The following is an 18899-nucleotide window of genomic DNA, read 5'->3' on the forward strand; positions in this document are numbered from 1 at the left end:
ACTTACATTTATATGTGCTGGGAAAATGGGTTCCAGATAAATTAGGAAAAATATCAGATTATACATGAAATTTGTTTATACCTTAGTCAACAAACTAATACCAGCTTATTTTATATATACTGTTTCAGTTTACAAACTGTGGAATCTACCTGCATTAGTAAAGAAGACATATTTATAAGCCCAAAATAAATTTTCTTTTTTCATCCATTTGTATCCTTCCTAGTATCTTAATTTAACTATCTTTACAAAAGCAGTCTTTTATATCTAATTGTCTATCATTGATGTATCCTTTATAAAATTAATTTTATTAACCTAATGACATAGAATAAAAATGGTTTTGAAATATTCTACCAGAATTGATCTTCACTATGATAATTAAAAATATTATAAATTATTCTGCATAACAACTTTTCACAGAATTTGGAAAAAGTAATTCAAATTACTTCACCACAAGTCTATACTGAAATTATGTATCTACTTTTTCAATATATGAAAATTTATTCAAATAATAATCAAAAAATTATTTGGTCTTTATAAAACTATTTGATTTTTCACCTAAAGCTCTGAGATGGATGGTGTTAACGTTCACAAATGCATTTTTAAGCTACCAGTATATCATAGGAAAGTATTAATACTTGCAATCACATAGAAGAGTTACAAATGCATATTAGGGAAGAATGAAAGAAAGATTAGACACAGTAAATCATAGTAATTTTGTTATATGTAAACATAATACCTTGAACCCAATACAGGGAAGAAGCAGCAAGCTGGGTTGATGATCAAGGTGATGGCAGATCTCTTTGCTTCACAGATATTTAAACCTAATGATTAGTAAAATGCTAATTTTGTGTTTTCAGTTCAACCAGTAGGACCATTTAAATTCTAAGAATTCTCTCAAATAGGAAATTAATTTTCTGTGCAATTCCTCTCCCAAGAAATTCTAAGTAGAGTTTACAACAAAAGAGTGATTCATGCTATGATAGCAAATTATACAGGAAATGGAATGGCATTATTCAAAATTAAAATATAAAAAAATCTAGATTTATGATTATGAGAACATGCTTTTATGTTAAATGAATAATTGGAAAGACCAATTTATCAATAAAATTCCCTTTATATCTTTTGAGAAATTCAATACTTATAAAAGAAATTCTTGGGACAAAAGAGGGTCTTCAAAAGTTTTCAATTTTTAACAACATACTAGACCATGAGAAGAATTCATTATTTATTTCACTTTTTAAACCTCAATTTATTCCCTATTATTTATTTTAAGAATTTACTTTGTGAAGTAACTTACATTATATGTCGTCTAATCATTTTTTTCCCAAAAAGAAAATGCAATTGTCCTATAAACTTTGGTGGTATTTTAACTACACCAAGTAATTTTTTTGTTTGCTTTGTTTTAGGTGTACTAGTTGTGATATCATTCATTAATTTCATTATAGATTGATTAATTAAGAGTAATAATGATTCAAGAATTACAGTTTTTAAATACTGCAAAAATCAACAATAACTCTGATTTTCCATCTTTTAAAGTCAATAAATAAAAGGAAAAACTAAAAATCTGTCCCTCCAATTCCCAATTGTACTCCTAGAATTAACTGGTATTGTACATTATAGAAAAATATTATATGCTGAATAAAATATCTATACATAGGGTTTTTAAAAATTGCTGATTGTGACTGCTTATTTACAAGAAAGGAATCATAGTATATATTTTAAATTACAAAAATCTATAGTGATATTTACAGCCTATTCACAGTCATGACAGGAACATTTTGGATTAAAAAAAATTTCAAAGTGGTTCAGGCTCTCCACACTGGGGATAGAAAAGACTATAATTTTTCATATTGAAGTTCTCTTTAGATAGTATCTTCCTTGCTGCCTGTATCACACCAATTTCAACAAGGTACTAGTATTTTCTATTTAGGCTGATTTCTTCAAGGAGCTGAGAACAAGCAACTGCCGCTGCATTATAATACCCTGCTTTTGTCTTTTCCCAGGAGTGTATCCAGGAGAACTGACTTATTTTACTCCCAACTCAGAATCATACAGTAATTTGTGAAAAGTTACTGTATCTTCATTGTTTATTCATTCTTTTATTTACTTATTTATTCACAGAAGTGAAGAAACTAGACAATGTAAGGGGGATGTAAAAGTAGAGCAAGACAAATCCTTGGTCTCATACTATGATGGGTAATTAATATATAAGAAGCTAATAATTTTAATACTTTTGATAATCCAAAAATAAGAGATTTGAACAGGGCTTCCAGAATACTTATGAACAGCTGAGATGGGACCACATCAGACAAGACTTAGATAGATTTGATAATAAGGTTTGCCATCAAAGGGGAACAATCAGACTTTTTAAAGTGTCTAATCTGTGTCATAAGACAAGCCACCTCTTCCCTAAGTATATATCTACTTGTAAATCTACTGTGGGAATTCTCATGAACTCAAAATCCAGATTTTTCTATCCCCTATGGATAAGGACCAATTTCCACTTTGTCTTAACTAAGTATTGAATATAGTTTATTAGGTTTTGTGTTTTTTAAATAAATCATTCTTATCATTGTAAAACATCACTGCTCATTATAATTTGAGAAAACAGGTTCATTGTAGATTTATACAATGCCAAGCCCTGCAAAATTTTAGCTTACATTTATTTGCTTTATATTGATATTTTCCACTTGCTTTATCACTTAAAGCTGTTTGGTTCCAACCACTAAAACAAGGTTCAAAATTGAGACACATATTTAGACCATTTGTAGTCAAATGGACCTTTGCCCTGTGAGTAAAGAAAAATATTAATTTTCTGATGTAATAGAGTCATATGTAGGGTGAACATAAAATTGTTCACCCAACATTGAACATTTATGATAATAAAAGGGTCTACTCTTAATAATTATAACAAAACAATAGATATAAACCAGGACTATTTTAGGTGCACCAAGGCATAGCTACTCTAGTGGTATCACAACTGGTTTTGAAAATCCAACAGAATCCCTAAACAAATGAAAGTGGTGATAGGTCAGATAAGGGACAACTAAGTAGAAAGCTTTCTTTTCTTTCAAGTTTAAATATTGAAAAATTTTTTCTTGGATTCATACTTACTAGAAAAATTAGCACAAAAATGAAAGGAAACATTATTAGCAATAGACATAGATTTTTGAAAAAAACAGAACAAAACAAAACTATGAGTCAAGAGGTACACTTTACTCTGCAAGGTTCTGTACACTGTTGTTACATATTCTGGTCCAGATTCAAACCTCTTTGGAGGACTCTTTTTGTATGAGACAGTAAGTAATTCAGAACATGAATTATTCAAAGAATAATAAGTTTCAAAACTAGTTTGTCAAAATTCTCCCTGGAACATTTGGGTTTATGACTGATGAGTCTTGTAGGAAAGTGTCCTTTAATTATGTAACAAACAGTTAACCTTCCAGAAGGAAATTTACTGAGAAATGTGAAAGATATTTTTGTTTTTCTCTAGAAACCCAGATGCCATTTGAAATCTAAGAGAGGATTCACAATAGATTATTAATAATTGCTCTTAGGTATTGTACAAATAGAACCTTGGCACCCAGAATTAAAATAGAGTTATTTCCAGGAAGTTGTTGTATATTATGAATATATGATAGCACTGGAAATATGGAACCTATGCTTGATTTTATGTCTGTATTTAGAACAATGTGCTTTTTAACTTGGTGCTCTGTCAGTAGGTCTCTGGAGATCTTAAATGAAGCACATAGTCTAAGTAAAGAGGTATAATGTAATGTTGCAAGACCCTGGCTTCAGGGTCAAATTGTAAGTTTAATTTCTGTCTCTCAAAGACAGCAGTGTAATCTTGCAAAGTCACTGTGTCTCAATGTTCTCATCTGTTCAATAATATCCACTTCCTATGTGATTGAGAGGAAAAAATTAGGTCACTCACTTAAAAGAGTGCCTGAAACAAAGTAAGTACTCATTTAAAATTATGCATTATTAGAACATGATTTTTGAAGAATCCCAAAATTATTTTGTGCCCAAATTATCTTCCTCCTTCATGGATTTGTTAACTTTTGAGAATTTATGAATTATATTTTTACATTTATATATGCATAGAAAATGTATAGAAGGGTAAAGACAAAATTTCTAATAGTGACCAAAATTAAAGAAAGCTTGGAATGGACTATGAGAAGGGAATAGGAAGAACTTTCTACTTTTATTAATGAGAATTTTTATTAATGAAATTCTGTATTATTTGATATTCTCACAGAACAGTGAACTAAGACAGTGTTTCTCAAATTTTAACGTGCTTATGAATCACCAGGGTGTCTTGTTAAAATTCAGATTCAGATTTAGTAGGTCAGAGGTGCATCCTGAGTTCCTGCATTTTTAGCAAGTTCTCAGGTGATGTCATTGCTGGTGATCTATGTGACACACTTTAAGTAGCTAGGAACTGGGAGATTTTAAAATGTAAGGTATAGTCCTCTCTTTTAAACTTACCAAATAATGAAAGTTTGTATACAAAATGCCATTGAGAAATACTTAAAAACATGAACATTGTAAAAATATGTAACATATACAGGAAAACCATGAAAATTATAAAAACAATGTAACATATATAGGACAAAGACATTAAAAATGCTGAATTATGTTTCCATGAAAGTGTTTACCTTTATAACAATATCTAAAATAAAGCATTTCCTTATCCAACCCTAGATGCTTTTTGTAAGTAGGATATCCCTTTAGTAACAGTTTATCTGTCTATATTGTACTAATACCACTACTCTCCTTTTACCTCCAACCAAAAATTCATTCATCTTACACTAACGAGGCTTTCATCTACTTAAGACACCTGGAAAAAACGGGCTAAAATTTAACTATGTTAACTAAATCCTACATAGTGAGTTCTTTCTGAAAGACTGTGTAATTTGGCAGGTAAATAGATTTTTTCCTAACAGAAATCTCTCTTCCTCTGACTTGACAAAATGTGGTTTTCATGATGGATAAGCTTTCCTGGCTCTAGTCACTGGTTGCCCATATTCAACAGTGTTATTATGAAGATATAATGTATTTAACATGCATTACTAGCTATCAGGACCATAGTGTACCAGATAAGATAATAAGCCATCCAACTGTAGAGTGGAATATATGCATTAATTAATCAATTTATATGGTTCTTTACAATGTCTAAAGTCTTCTTACAATTATTAATCCATTTACTCCTTACAAGAATCATGTAGAGAAAGCAGACATTATTCTTTCTTTTGTAGATAAGGAAAACAAACCTTCTATAAGTTAAGTAAATTAATTTCCATACAAGGTCATGCAACAGGTAACAAGTAAATGATGACTCTGATCTTCTAACACCAGAGCCTGTGCTCTTTCTAATATATCATGCTGATAACTCCTTTATTCAAAAATACTTAATGTATGCAAGAAGTTATATCTTTGGATAGATAATGGAGGAAGGAGCACCCCTGCAAGTGGAGAATGCCTAACATGCATAAAAGATGAACTGACTTAAGCCATCAAGGGTAGTGTTAGAGTAAAAGGACCTAGCAGAGTAAAAAAAGGTCTCAGCATTGCTAAAGACAAACTTCAAAATGCTTCTGCACAAGTCTACAGCCTTTCAGATAGGAAATTTCCCTGTATCCAACAAAAGTCTTCTAACCCTTTTTCTTACACTATCTACAGCAAAATCAATAATAATAATATTTCTTCATTGATTAACTAATCCTTAACAGTTGGTAAGAATGTTTGCCACTTTTATGGAAGTACTGACGTGTCTAAGTGTAAATGTTAGAGCAGAGAGGGAAATTTTAAGATTAAAAATCTTTAAAGTTTTTGTTGATGACCATAGGGGCTAAACTAGTGAAGTGAGGTGAAGGTTGTTGAAGCAAAAGACATCAGGAATTTGACTGGGCCATTTGTGTGGGCACTGATATAGTCCAGGATCATGGCGAGTTTAAAGATGCAACAGAGAACAAACCACTGGATCAGGATCACATTAGGGTCCCTAAAGGATAGAAAATGGCAGCAGTGAGATGAGAAATAGGCCAGACTTAAAATAAGAGAGACTTTAAGGTAAGGAGGCTACTTGAATAAAGCTAGTAGAAAAAGTAACAGGAAGTGGAAGTAGAAGCAGAATGACAATTCCTTCCCCTCCTCTGACCTCCAGACACAGGTGACAACACAGAAGGGATACCTTCCCCCTTTTGAGAAGGTAATAAAATGAGATAGTTTTTTCTGGGGGATTCAAGTTCAAATGTCTGTCTTTCTTGGAAATAAAGGAGATGAAAGGGATTACTATCAATATAATTAAATTTTTATAGACCCAGTGAAAAAGACTATTGTGGAGCTGGTATGTTCCAGGCTGGAGATTTTTTGAACATGGTTGATGATTACAATCTACAGTGATGTGGGAACATATGTATATGTATAACTGATTCACTTTGTTATAAAGCAGAAATTAACACACCATTGTAAAGCAATTATACTCCAATAAAGATGTAAAAAAAAATCTACAGTGATGAAGAATGTAGTAGAGTAGAAAAGATTTCACAGAGGCACAGGAAAAGTCATTTAAAATCTAACAAGTAGAAGTAATTTCAGGATTTAATTTCTAAGTGGCTGATATAATAAGTAAAATACAATAGAAGTCCAGAAGACAGCATATGATGGAATGAAGTGGCCTGAAATTTGAAGTGACTACTGATATTTGGGTAAGATTTGGAAAGTTGAGAATTGAAAGAGAGGTTTACAGATGAGGAAAGTGCTAATGGCAAGTGTGTAGTGGCATGCAATTAAAACTAAAAAATAATTCTGTTGGGGAGACAAATCTATACATTAATAAATTTTATATATTGAAAGGTACTATAATTGTTGAGGAACACAAGAATGTTGAAGGCACAAAAAAGTAAGTGTTAGTCTCAACATGAAAAGATTAGGAAAGGAGTCCTGAGAGATGAGTACAAGTGTATGAACTCAGATGAGGAAACAGGGGAGGGGGGTTACGTGTGGAGGTGGGAAGGTGTTTTAATGGTCTTGGTTTGAAGTGTACCATAATCACCAGGAAAGTGATGAGTCATACAGTTGAAAAGGAAGGCAGCAAGCAGGACATAGAAGACCATGCAGTACAAGGAAGAATTTGAACTTGAATTTTGAGAATTGTAAATTCTCCTTTTGAGGAAGGCAGAAGGCTGAAAGGCTGGCTCCCTCTCCTTGAGTGTTGAGGTGAAGCTCTACAGTGTTCTTCACATCTGCCCCACTTCTCCTCACCCCAGCTCTTCCTGGGTGTCGTAACCTCCTTTTGTTGTTTTAAATCAAGATGGTCATGGATTGTTTCAGCCCAAGTACCTCCAGGGCCTTCCTCTTCCTCTGCCTGGAAACTCTCTGAGAAGGATAAAGGAACTAGATCCCTCTATGCTCCAACAATTCACAGGTTATGTTCCTGGCCTCCAGCTTCCCTTGTTTCTAAGCACTCACCTGAGGAGACAAGGAAGGGCGTTCTCCTCAATGTATCGATTATTGTGGTGCCAACTCTCAAATGTAATCATATTCTTCCAACAGCAGTGTGAGCTGGCATTTACTGAGCACTTTTAACAAGCCAGACACTCAAGCACTGTGTTAATACTTTTAAAGGATTTTCTCATTACTAGGATTTTTCTCATGGCAACACAAAAAAGTAAATATTATTGTTATTTCAATTTTAGAGATGAAGAAACTAAGGCTTACAATAGTTGAACAACTTTTCCAGCTTAATACATAGATGGCTAGCTGGAATTTGAATCAGGCCATTTTATTCCAGAGATCCCACTTTTCAGCACTGTGCTTTATTTTTAAAATGTACCCCCAAAGGCTTTCTGTGTCCTAGATAAGAGTCCAACAAATGGCTTTACCATATTTCTGTTTTATTATTTAAATTTATAATCAAGTAGATTACTGAAACATTAAAGTCAGTTTTAGAGTTTCTGACATTTAACTTGTAAAATGAGGTATAAGGTTTGAGTCACAAGATTTTACTTAATATAGAACAGTTGTAGATTTGAGTTTAGTAACTATTTAAATAAATATTTACACAATTTTTAAAAATCAGTAAGAAAAAAAAAAAAAGAAAAGACAATTCATTAACCCTCAACCCAAAGATAAGAAGTCACTGGTAAAAATGTGGCATGTTTTTTAACTATATATACAAGTGTTTGTGTAGAGTACCTTACCTTGATTTCATAAACTACTTTTTTTTTTTTTTTTTTTTTTTTTGCGGTATGCGGACCCCTCACTGTTGTGGTCTCTCCCAGTGCGGAGCACAGGCTCCGGACTCGCAGGCGCAGGCCCAGGGCCATGGCTCACGGGCCCAGCTGCTCCGCGGCACGTGGGACCATAAACTACATTTTTAACCCATATTTTGTTATGACATTATCACTTTTTCCTAGTGTTATTTTTATAGATTATTAATATGTAACAAATTTTAAGCAACTGATCCTGTTCTTTAAAGCTTGAAATGTAAGAGATAAATGTGTATTTCTTTGGTTGGAATATTTCCAATCCTGATGGAATATAATCTTTTTCATTCCCTGGGGCTCTTTTCAGGTTCTGTGAGCCACAATTTTCTGTATTTTAGATACATTACAATTTATTTAATCACAATTTAAAGGACTTTTTTTTTAATTTTCAGAGTTTGGTTTTGTTTTCTGCCTTTATGCATATGGCTGTAACATATACACATGTACATGAATTTTACTGCATACCCTCTAGCAATGTCTTTTGCATATATTTCTAGAAGAGGAATTGGAAATTCATGATCAAAGAGTATAAACATTTCTGACCTTTGATTAATATTTCCAAATACCCTTCAGAAAGTGAATTTTCAATTTATAAAGGCAGAATTAATGTTTGAAAGTACTTGTTTGGCCATGAGTTTTACACCAAATATTATTTATCTGACTTGGGGGTTTTATGTCTTTGTTAATTTCATAAAATGATGAACAAAAAATTGTATCATTTTAATATTGAGTTGCATCTTACTTATTATAAGCAGGGTGGGCCACTTTCCACATGTGTGTTGGCCGTGTCTATCCTTTAGAATGATTTTGTATCTTTTGTCTTTCTCTTGGGAAATGCTTTTATATTTTTGTAAGTTTTTACTCAATCATAAAAATATTTACCTTTGCCAGTCATTAATTTTGTGGACATATTTTCACAAAATATTAATGTTATGATGGGTTTGATATTGAGAAGTATTCAAACACTAGATAATCAAACAAATCAAATTTTCATTGTATGGTGTTTCTTTTTTTCTGCATTTATTGTCTCTGAAATTAAAATATATATATTTATCATAATTTTATATTGTTTTATTCACTGTGTTGATATAATAAATGTAATTTTCTCTAATGGGTTAAAAAACTCATATTTCTGCAGTAAAATTATTTTTTCCAAAATCAAAGGGGAAAATCCTAAGCATCCAAACCTTCAGAGGGAGTATCTTTAGCCTCACACCCAGTTCTGATCCTGGCTTTCCTATTTTTTAATTTCAGATTACTATATATATTTATTTTCTCTGGTTTCAGTCTTTACATTTATTTCTGAGTTACAAATTTTTAAGTCAAAACAGGAAGTCAAAATATTCAGCTTTATCTTTGTTTAAGGTGACATTAAAGACAGAGGTCAAGGACATTTCATTGGCCCTAAAGCTACTGCATCACCCTGGATAATATAAGATAGGTCACTCAAGACAAGGAAGCATCCATCATCTAGAAAACAATGGCTCTTCTGTGGTATATCAAATATGATCCTTAAAAATGTCCTTGTCTCAATCATGTAGGTTTTACAGTTTCAGAGTTCTTCAAAACAATGAAATAGGGGCTTCCCTGGTGGCGCAGTGGTTGAGAGTCCGCCTGCCGATGCAGGGGACACGGGTTCCTGCCCCGGTTCGGAAAGATCCCACATGCCGCGGAGTAGCTGGGCCCTTGAGCCATGGCCGCTGGGCCTGTGCATCTGGAGCCTAAGCTCCGCAACAGGAGAGGACACAGCAGTGAGAGGCCCGCGTACCACAAATAAAAAAAAGAGGAAAAAAGACACAACAATGAAATATTTGAAGGCTGAGCAGTATCTGCTTTATGACATCTAATTAGAATATTTTTTAACTCAGAAAGGGGACAACCAATAAATTTCTATGTTACAGTATTTAAATTCAATAAAAACATCATATAACTTTGGGCAATTTTTAATCTAAATTATCATTCATTTGTAATTTATGTTATACATGAATCTTTATGTTAAATTGTACTGTATATATGATTTAAACATTAAACATCAATTTCCTTTGAACATAATAATTGTTTTATAGTGTCTTATTTTAATGTCACATTCACATTTTGGGGAGAGGGTAATGTAGGATGTAATCTTTACCTTATATCTTATACAGATATACAATGATTTTTCCATGCTTCCATTTCTATTCTCTTAAAACAAACCCACAAACAAACAAACAAACAAGAAGCATAACTGTTCCTTTATATTATCTTTTATTTCTTTTACCCATTTATATTGGAGAAGAAGGGTTAGGAGCCTGTGCTATATGCCTAACAAACAACTATTTCTATAAATCTCTCACCAATCATTAAAATCCAGAATTCATTTTGGGAGAGACTACATACAGTTAAAAATAAGGATTAGTTTAAAAATGAGGGAAAATTAAAAATGTTTGGGGTAGAATCTATCTTCAGAGAAGAATTTGGATACCCACTCTGGGCCTTCACTAATTATTGAGAGACAGTTCCCCATGGATCTTTTGCTTTTCCTCATGTCCAGCAAGTAGAGGCACTGGCTGCCTTTGTTTTCGACCATCTTCCCAAGGATATTTTTTTTTAAGTAAACATCTTCGAAAGACAGAGATAGTGTCTCTGTTCAGAATAAAGGGCAGGCTGTTGTCTGTCCAGTTATAATAAAGATCATGTTTCATTGCAGGGTAAAAGTCTGGTAAACTTACTGCTCATTATAAAAATTTGAGTTCCCTACATTTAGAGTTCTTCCCCGTAATACAGTGCCTTTTCATACAACACTGTAAAAATTGGGGAAATGAGTGCAAATGCTGATACTCCCCTGTGGTTGCCTGCATCCAATAAAGCTTTAGTCTTCTGTTCAGGAGTTGCAGTCTTCTGTTGGTATCCTTGGAACTGTGGCAGGCCATCTTGCTACAAGTAGGATAAAATCATGGACCCTTCAAAGTTTCTGAAACTGAGGTCTTGAGACATTTTACAGTCTTTCAGAGTCCATTTAATCGAAATATTTTAATCAAGCCAAGTTTGCAGATTTTGTTTGGGGCTGTTGATTTGGGGACAGAAGGTAGTAAGGAAGGAGATGAATACCAAGGAAGCCATCAGAAATGAGGTCAAGCTTTTCTCTGATGAATGATTCTGAAAAAAAAATAAATAAAGAGGAAAGCAATGAGCAAGAAAGCAAAACACAAGAATGAAGGCACCGCCTGAATAAAATGTCAAAGCTCTTTTTCATTGACTTAAGTAAATTTACATTGGAGAATGAGAATTGTCATAGGAATAATTTCCTTAAGTGTTTTGGAATATTACTGATATTATGGCACAAAATCAATAACTTGTGTAAAGGGGTTTCAAAATAAATGTAAATCAAGAAATTGTCAATCTCTTGGCATCTTGAAAACAATATGGTGAATATGACAATTTAATAAGATTTTTAAATATGAAAGCACTATATCAGGCAAAAAAGTTATCAAAACTTTTCAAAAAGTAGTGAATCCAGACTTTCAGTTTTATTGATAATTATTCATATTTTAGTTAGTTAGAGGTTAAGGCTTTTGAGACCACATGCCCATTAGACTTGATCATTTTGTACACCAGTGTTAACAGAAATAAGGAAGGAAAATTTCTAAAATGAAGGAGAGAAAGAAACAGTGAAAGAAAAGAGGGGGAGAAATACACAAAGAGGAATAAAAAGAAGTAAAATGAACTATGAAGTTACATTTGTGAAAAGACATTCCTCTAATTTTTTATCTTCCTTAGTTGTGGCTTTTTTTTTATTCCACCATAAAATTTGATTAACTTATACTCATTGATTTTTTCATCACTTTCAGTTACTTTGCTTAATTTTGTGACATTATTCTCTTTCATCTAATATTCTAAATGAAGGGGCCTATAAATCTAGAAATTTTTGGACTATTACTGAAGATATGTAAGTCTACAAAATTTATGAAACAAACAGCACAGAGAGATCATCTCAGTGCTTTGTGACCACCCAGAGGGGTGGGATAGGGAGGGTGGAAGGGAGATGCAAGAAGGAGGGGATTTGGTGATATATGTATATGTATAGCTGATTCAATTTGTTATACAGCAGAAACTAACACAACATTGTAAAGCAATTATACTCCAATAAAGATGTAAAAAAAAAAGACATATAATAGAGAAGTCCTATGTAGCTGTGTTTGGGTGATATAATAATGGGGTTTTTACCAAAAATCATAACTTCACCAGTTTTAAATCCTAAATTTTGGTAAAGGTAGTATTTCACCTAATTACTCCTTATCAAGATCTAACTTGATTTTCCATACTCAATAATTTTTTTTTCAGACTCAGTAACTTAGAAGATTTTAGAATTATGTCAGTGAGAGACATAGGACACCTAGAATTTGGTGAATGTAGCAGAGGAGAGTGACTGGATTGTGTGGATTTTTAGGGGGTGTAATGTTATGGGAGGGCTTGAGTAACATAACATTATTCAGTTCTTGATGGTATTGGTGAAATAATAACACCTATGTGGTCAGAGAAAGACTAGGTAAGTGCCTAATTTGAAATTTCACCACTTTTAGGCTTATGGTTGTCATTGCTCTCTTTGCATCTAAATTTCTCTATTTTTGTTCTAAAACTAAGGAATCAGGGGCTTTTCAAACACCTGATGTTTTTGGTCCTTGTTTACAAACCCTTGAAACCAGCTCTGGCTATCTGAAGCAAAATGTTATTGGAGAGGAGGATTCAGAACTCAAGGAGAATTTAAAAGGTAGCTCTGAATGGTAGAAGATAGAACAGTAAGGGAAGCTAGCTGGAATAGTCTGAACCCTACACAGTGGCTGGACCATAATATCTAAACTTCTCTTCACATTGGGGTTACTCAGTAAAGATTTACAATTCCAGAAGAGAAGATCTGATTGTCAAGCTTGGGTCATGTTGGCTATAACAAAGCATGAAGAGCTAGGATCTGGTTCTTTGAGCTTCCTTAGTGGGAAACCAGGTATGTGTACATGCCCTCACACTAAGACTACATACAATAGAGGAAATCAATATCTCCAAAAGGAATTCAGAGAGCTACTTAAAGTAGAAATTTGAAGTTTTAGACAATATAAACCCTACTCAAATGTGGACAGAAGTTATCTCAATTCACTACAAAGCTATAGTAATCAAGACAGTATGGTACTGGCACAGAAACAGAAAGATAGATCAATGGAACAGGATAGAAAGCCCAGAGATAAACCCACACATATATGGTCACCTTATCTTTGAGAAAGGAGGCAGGAATGTACAATGGAGAAAGGATAGCCTCTTCAATAAGTGGTTCTGGGAAAACTGGGCAGGTACATGTAAAAATATGAGATTAGATCACTCCCTAACACCACACACAAAAATAAGTTCAAAATGGATTAAAGACCTAAATGTAAAGTCAGAAACTATCAAACTCTTAGAGGAAAACATAGGTAGAACACTCTATGACATACATCACAGCAAGATCCTTTTTGACCCACCTCCTAGAGAAATGGAAATAAAAACAAAAATAAACAAATGGGACCAATGAAACTTAACAACCCAATCCAAAATTGGGCAGAAGACCTAAATAGACATTTCTCTAAAGAAGATATACAGACTGCCAACAAACAGATGAAAGAATGCTCAACATCATTAATCATTAGTGAAATCCAAATCAAAACTACAATGAGATATCATCTCACACCAGTCAGAATGGCCATCATCAAAAAATCTAGGAACAATAAATGCTAGAGAGGGTGTGGAGAAAAGGGAACACTCTTGCACTGCTGGTGGGAATATGAATTGGTACAGCCACTATGGAGAACAGTATGGAGGTTCCTTAAAAATCTACAAATAGAACTACCATATGACCCAGCAATCCCACTACTGGGCATATACCCTGAGAAAACCAAAATTCAAAAAGAGTCATGTACCAAAATGTTCATTGCAGCTCTATTTACAATAGCCAGGACATGGAAACAACCTAAGCGTCCATCATCGGATGAATGGATAAAGAAGATGTGGCACATATATACAATGGAATATTACTCAGCCATAAAAAGAAACGAAATTGAGCTATTTGTAATGAGGTGGATAGACCTAGAGTCTGTCATACAGAGTGAAGTATGTCCGAAAGAGAAAGACAAATACCGTATGCTAACACATATATATGGAATTTAAGAAACAAAAAAATGTCATGAAGAACCTAGGGGTAAGACAGGAGTAAAGACACAGACCTACTAGAGAATGGACTTGAGGATATGGGGAGGGGGAAGGGTAAGCTGTGACAAAGCAAGAGAGAGGCATGGACATATATACACTACCAAATGTAATGTAGATAGCTAGTGGGAAGCAGCTGCATAGCACAGGGAGATCAACTCAGTGCTTTGTGACGGCCTGGAGGGGTGGGATAGGGAAGGTGGGAGGGAGGGAGACACAACAGGGAAGAGATATGGGAACATATGTATATGTATAACTGATTCACTTTGTTATAAAGCAGAAACTAACACACCATTGTAAAGCAATTATACTCTAATAAAGATGTAAAAAAAAGAAGAAAAAAAAACAATCATCAGTATGTAACCATGTGGTAAATGAGTCCACAGAAATTGATGAATTTGCCTAGAATGGGTATAGAGTGAAAAGTGAAGTGGTTCAAGGACAGAACCTCAGAGGACAGTGATTTTCAGGGATGGAAAAAGGAAGAATGGCTGCAAAGGAGACCAGAGACCGTGCAGGAGCAACCTGAGGGGAAGAAAATCAAGAAAGAATAGTTTTAGGAAATTTCCCTTTGGGAAAATTAAGGATTACGTGTAACCAAGGAAATGATACACTTCCACTTCAGAACAAAAGGTGGATCTCTGAAAAACTCTTTGTAAGGAAGAAGCTACCCTTGAGGAATTAGTAACCAAAGGGTAAACATATGCATTTGTTTAACACTATGATTGTTGCATATACTATATTTTCAGCTGCAGCATATTTTATAAAACTTCCAGATTAGGTACATTATATGGTTCCATTTCCTTTTAATTTTTTTTTCTCTTTTAAACCATGCACCATATGTCAGTCACCATAACAATGACAATAGTAACAATAATAAAAGAAATCATATATAATTTCTTATTTTACAAATATACTGTTTTCAAATTTTACTTGCTTTCAAATAACTTGTGTATTATAATTTTAACATATATGCATTGAAAATTTTGTTTATTTACAAGTGTTGTAAGCATATTTCAACATAGATGATAGAACTGTGATTTTAAATGTCTATCCAATATTACATTATATGGTAATACTCTAAATTACTGTTCATTCTTTTATAGGTATATATTTAATCTGTTCCTAAATTTGCTAAATTGAATGTTTATATGCATATTGAGTCTTTCCAGTCACTTCTAGAATTGAAGAAATGCACTGCAAAGTTGAATAATTTTTGAAATTTCAGTTTAACATTATAATACAGTGATTAAAATCTAGCTTAAGATTTAGTTCATTTATGTTTTTGATTTTAATGACTGTCATAGTTGAAATTATTCATTACAAGGTCTTTAACATGAAATAGACACTTTGGGAGAGGTCTGTTGTTAATAATAGCAGATGTAAATTCATATTTCAGATAGTCTTATTGTTAATTCTGCAAGTTTGTTGTCAACTTCTGGTCAGATATCATTAAATAATTATTTTTAAAAAAACTGTCCTAATAAACCAAATAATCAGTAGCTTGATAATCTGTAAATTATTAATATTTGATGCATAGTAGCAAATCAGAATGCATAGGCTATGGCTAGACTTGCATTTATTGGTAAAGGGGGTACCTAGCACCTCAGAGAGTTTTAATGTAGATAATATACATCTACGTGTTATTTATAATCTGGTAATAATAGCACATTTTAATTTATTTGTTTATTTTCTGTTTTTTCCACTAGAATGTGAGCAAGAATCTTTTTTGTCTTAATCTTAATGCCTAGCACCATGCTTGGAGGTATGTGTGCCAGATAGAGAAGTGAATGTATCTCCATAGATAGATAGGAAATGAAAAATAAGTTCTGTGAATTTTATTTTCTGAGTTCTTTTCATATTATACAATAATAATGCTCATATAATTAATTAATTTGAAAATTGAAGTGCCCTGCAATCCTACGTATTTTTATGACTTTCTGGCTTTTGATCATGTAAGAAACATTGCTCAGGAAGTGTTTTATTTGAAAAAATATGGCTTCTCAAATCTATGAAAAGAAGTCACTAAAAGAGTATTTACATATTGCATTCACCATGGAAGGTATTCTTATCCTTAGAACTCTGAAAGTTATTAGTGTAAGATGGGGTATCCTTCAAATTCCAAGAAGGTTGAATTAGAAACTATAACCCTTGGAGACTTACAAGTTTTGACACAAGAAGGGCCTTCTTTCTTGGCAGTGAGGGTTATTCTACTTCAAGGATCCTGAATAAAATAAATTTTAAAAATTGTGTGACAATCAGTGGTTTTCCAACAGTCTTGAGGTTGTTACTTATATTTTTCCCTGCAGTACTCAACTGATAAATCTGAATCTGCATTTTTGCAAACTAAATAGCACTTTGTAAAATGTTACCAGGTAAGGGGGGAAAAATAACTATGATCAAATACATTTGATAAGTGTTGGTTAAATATTATCAAAGGCTTTTTTTTAAAACTATAGGAGTTTTCATAACCTTTAAGTCACTAAGGTGTTTATAAATTTCCTAGAGAAACGTTATAGAATATAGTATTTCAAAAACATATTTGATAAAGGAACTCTTTCTTTTACGACTTATCAATTACATCTCTTTGAAATTTTTGGGAAATACTAGAACAAATAATTTGGAAGAGGCCTTGTTGATGCAACTCAGATTTTAAAAAAAATTATTATTATCACATATTCTCATCTTCTGTTGTTACAAGTTCCACACAGTCTTCATTTTTTATAGTGACTTCCTGGCCCTTTAGTGGTGTACATTGTCCATATCTAGGTCGACAAATGATTTTCCACTGGCTATTCTGAAAGAAAATGATGACTCCCCAGTGGGGAAAAGAAGTTTTTGTTAATAAGCTGAGAGTAACCAAGACAGAATATTCTTTGGTCATGTTATAATACAAATGTGGTATAAACAACAAAGCAAGGGTTTTTATAATTTGTAAGGCATGATATAGAACATTACCTTTCCAGGATCTAGTATAGTTTATAGGCTATATTATCTCTTAGCTAAGAAAATTATAATTCAGATGGTAATAAAAAATAAATTAGTAATTGGTCAATAGATGTCAAGTACTATGCAGACAGATTCCACTAATATGTTATTTTTGAATGAACAAACACATGAAAGAAGATCAGTTAAAATACTGAGATCATAGTCCCTAAGAACAGAGGTCAAAATTTTTTTTGATAAAATTGACTGCTTATAGAGACAATGTTCCAGTACTTATATTGTGTCCCTTAAGTATTCAGAAGAATATTCTGGCTGTAATAGTATAATAGCAAAAGAATTTTATACAATATTATTATAGTAATAGAATTATTCATGTAATATAACAATAAAATCATGTTGCACAGGCAAACAGAGTAGATTAAAAGTTATTAATGCACTTAGAATATTCTTTAACTCTTAAAACACATCTGACAAATATCTGGCAAACATTGCGGAGATTAAGCTGATCTTTTTTATAGAAGTATATCCATAAACTCACACAATACAAAACATTGTACGTTGATCATACTTTTCTTAGAAAAAACTCTGTGGCCTGCCAGCTGCACCTGGATTGCCAAGACAACTTTAGGAAATTCAGACTCTCCACGAACTGTGAGTTTGCTAACTTAAAAATATGTGGAATTTAGTTAATAATTGTCCAATGTCTTGAAATTGGGAAATCTTACAAAAACCAAGAGATCAAGAGCATATGTGTCTTGGTTGACTATACTATTACAGGTCCCTATTACTACCTTCCTCACATAGGAAACAAAGGAAAAAAACCATATAAATACTCTTTTAGAAAGATAATTTAGCAATACCTGAATAGGCCTTTCTAATCTAATCAAGATGCTCTCATTCTGTTGGAAGCTTTTTGTCAAAGCAGCCATTGCAGAGGCTTCATGAATGTTTTGGATGGTGAGAAGATGAAAGCCATATTGTTAACACATACCCTGGGAAGGAAAATATAGAAAAGGTAATCCTGATTTTTTGTATGATTGTGCACATTATGCTGAATTAATATCAAAAAATTCCATCTCCAATTTTTGCTGTTGTAAGTAAGAGGTCTGAAAGAACCAGAGAATGAGGGGGAGAACTTAAAATTATAAGTAAAATCATGGATACATACCTCTGTCTGAGCCCAGTTCATTCTACGATTAAAATAGGTAAAGCAACTGGACAAGTAATATAATGAATCAATAGGGCACACAGAACCACTCTGAGGAAAACTAGAAGTCCTCCTGAGAAGATACAATAGAAAAAACAAAGATAATTTCATCTTTGGTGCCTTACTGAAAACTTATGGGAAAAAGTAGAGCATGTGGTTAGAGATAAAAAATTAAGTAAACATTTAAGCACACTAATTTAATGAAACTTTTCTAAAGATAAAGCATACTGTTTTGGTTGTTATTCATTTTTCTATCCAAGGCAGATGGG

This window comes from Phocoena phocoena, chromosome 5, assembly GCF_963924675.1.
Source record: "Phocoena phocoena chromosome 5, mPhoPho1.1, whole genome shotgun sequence".
NCBI lineage: Eukaryota > Metazoa > Chordata > Mammalia > Artiodactyla > Phocoenidae > Phocoena > Phocoena phocoena.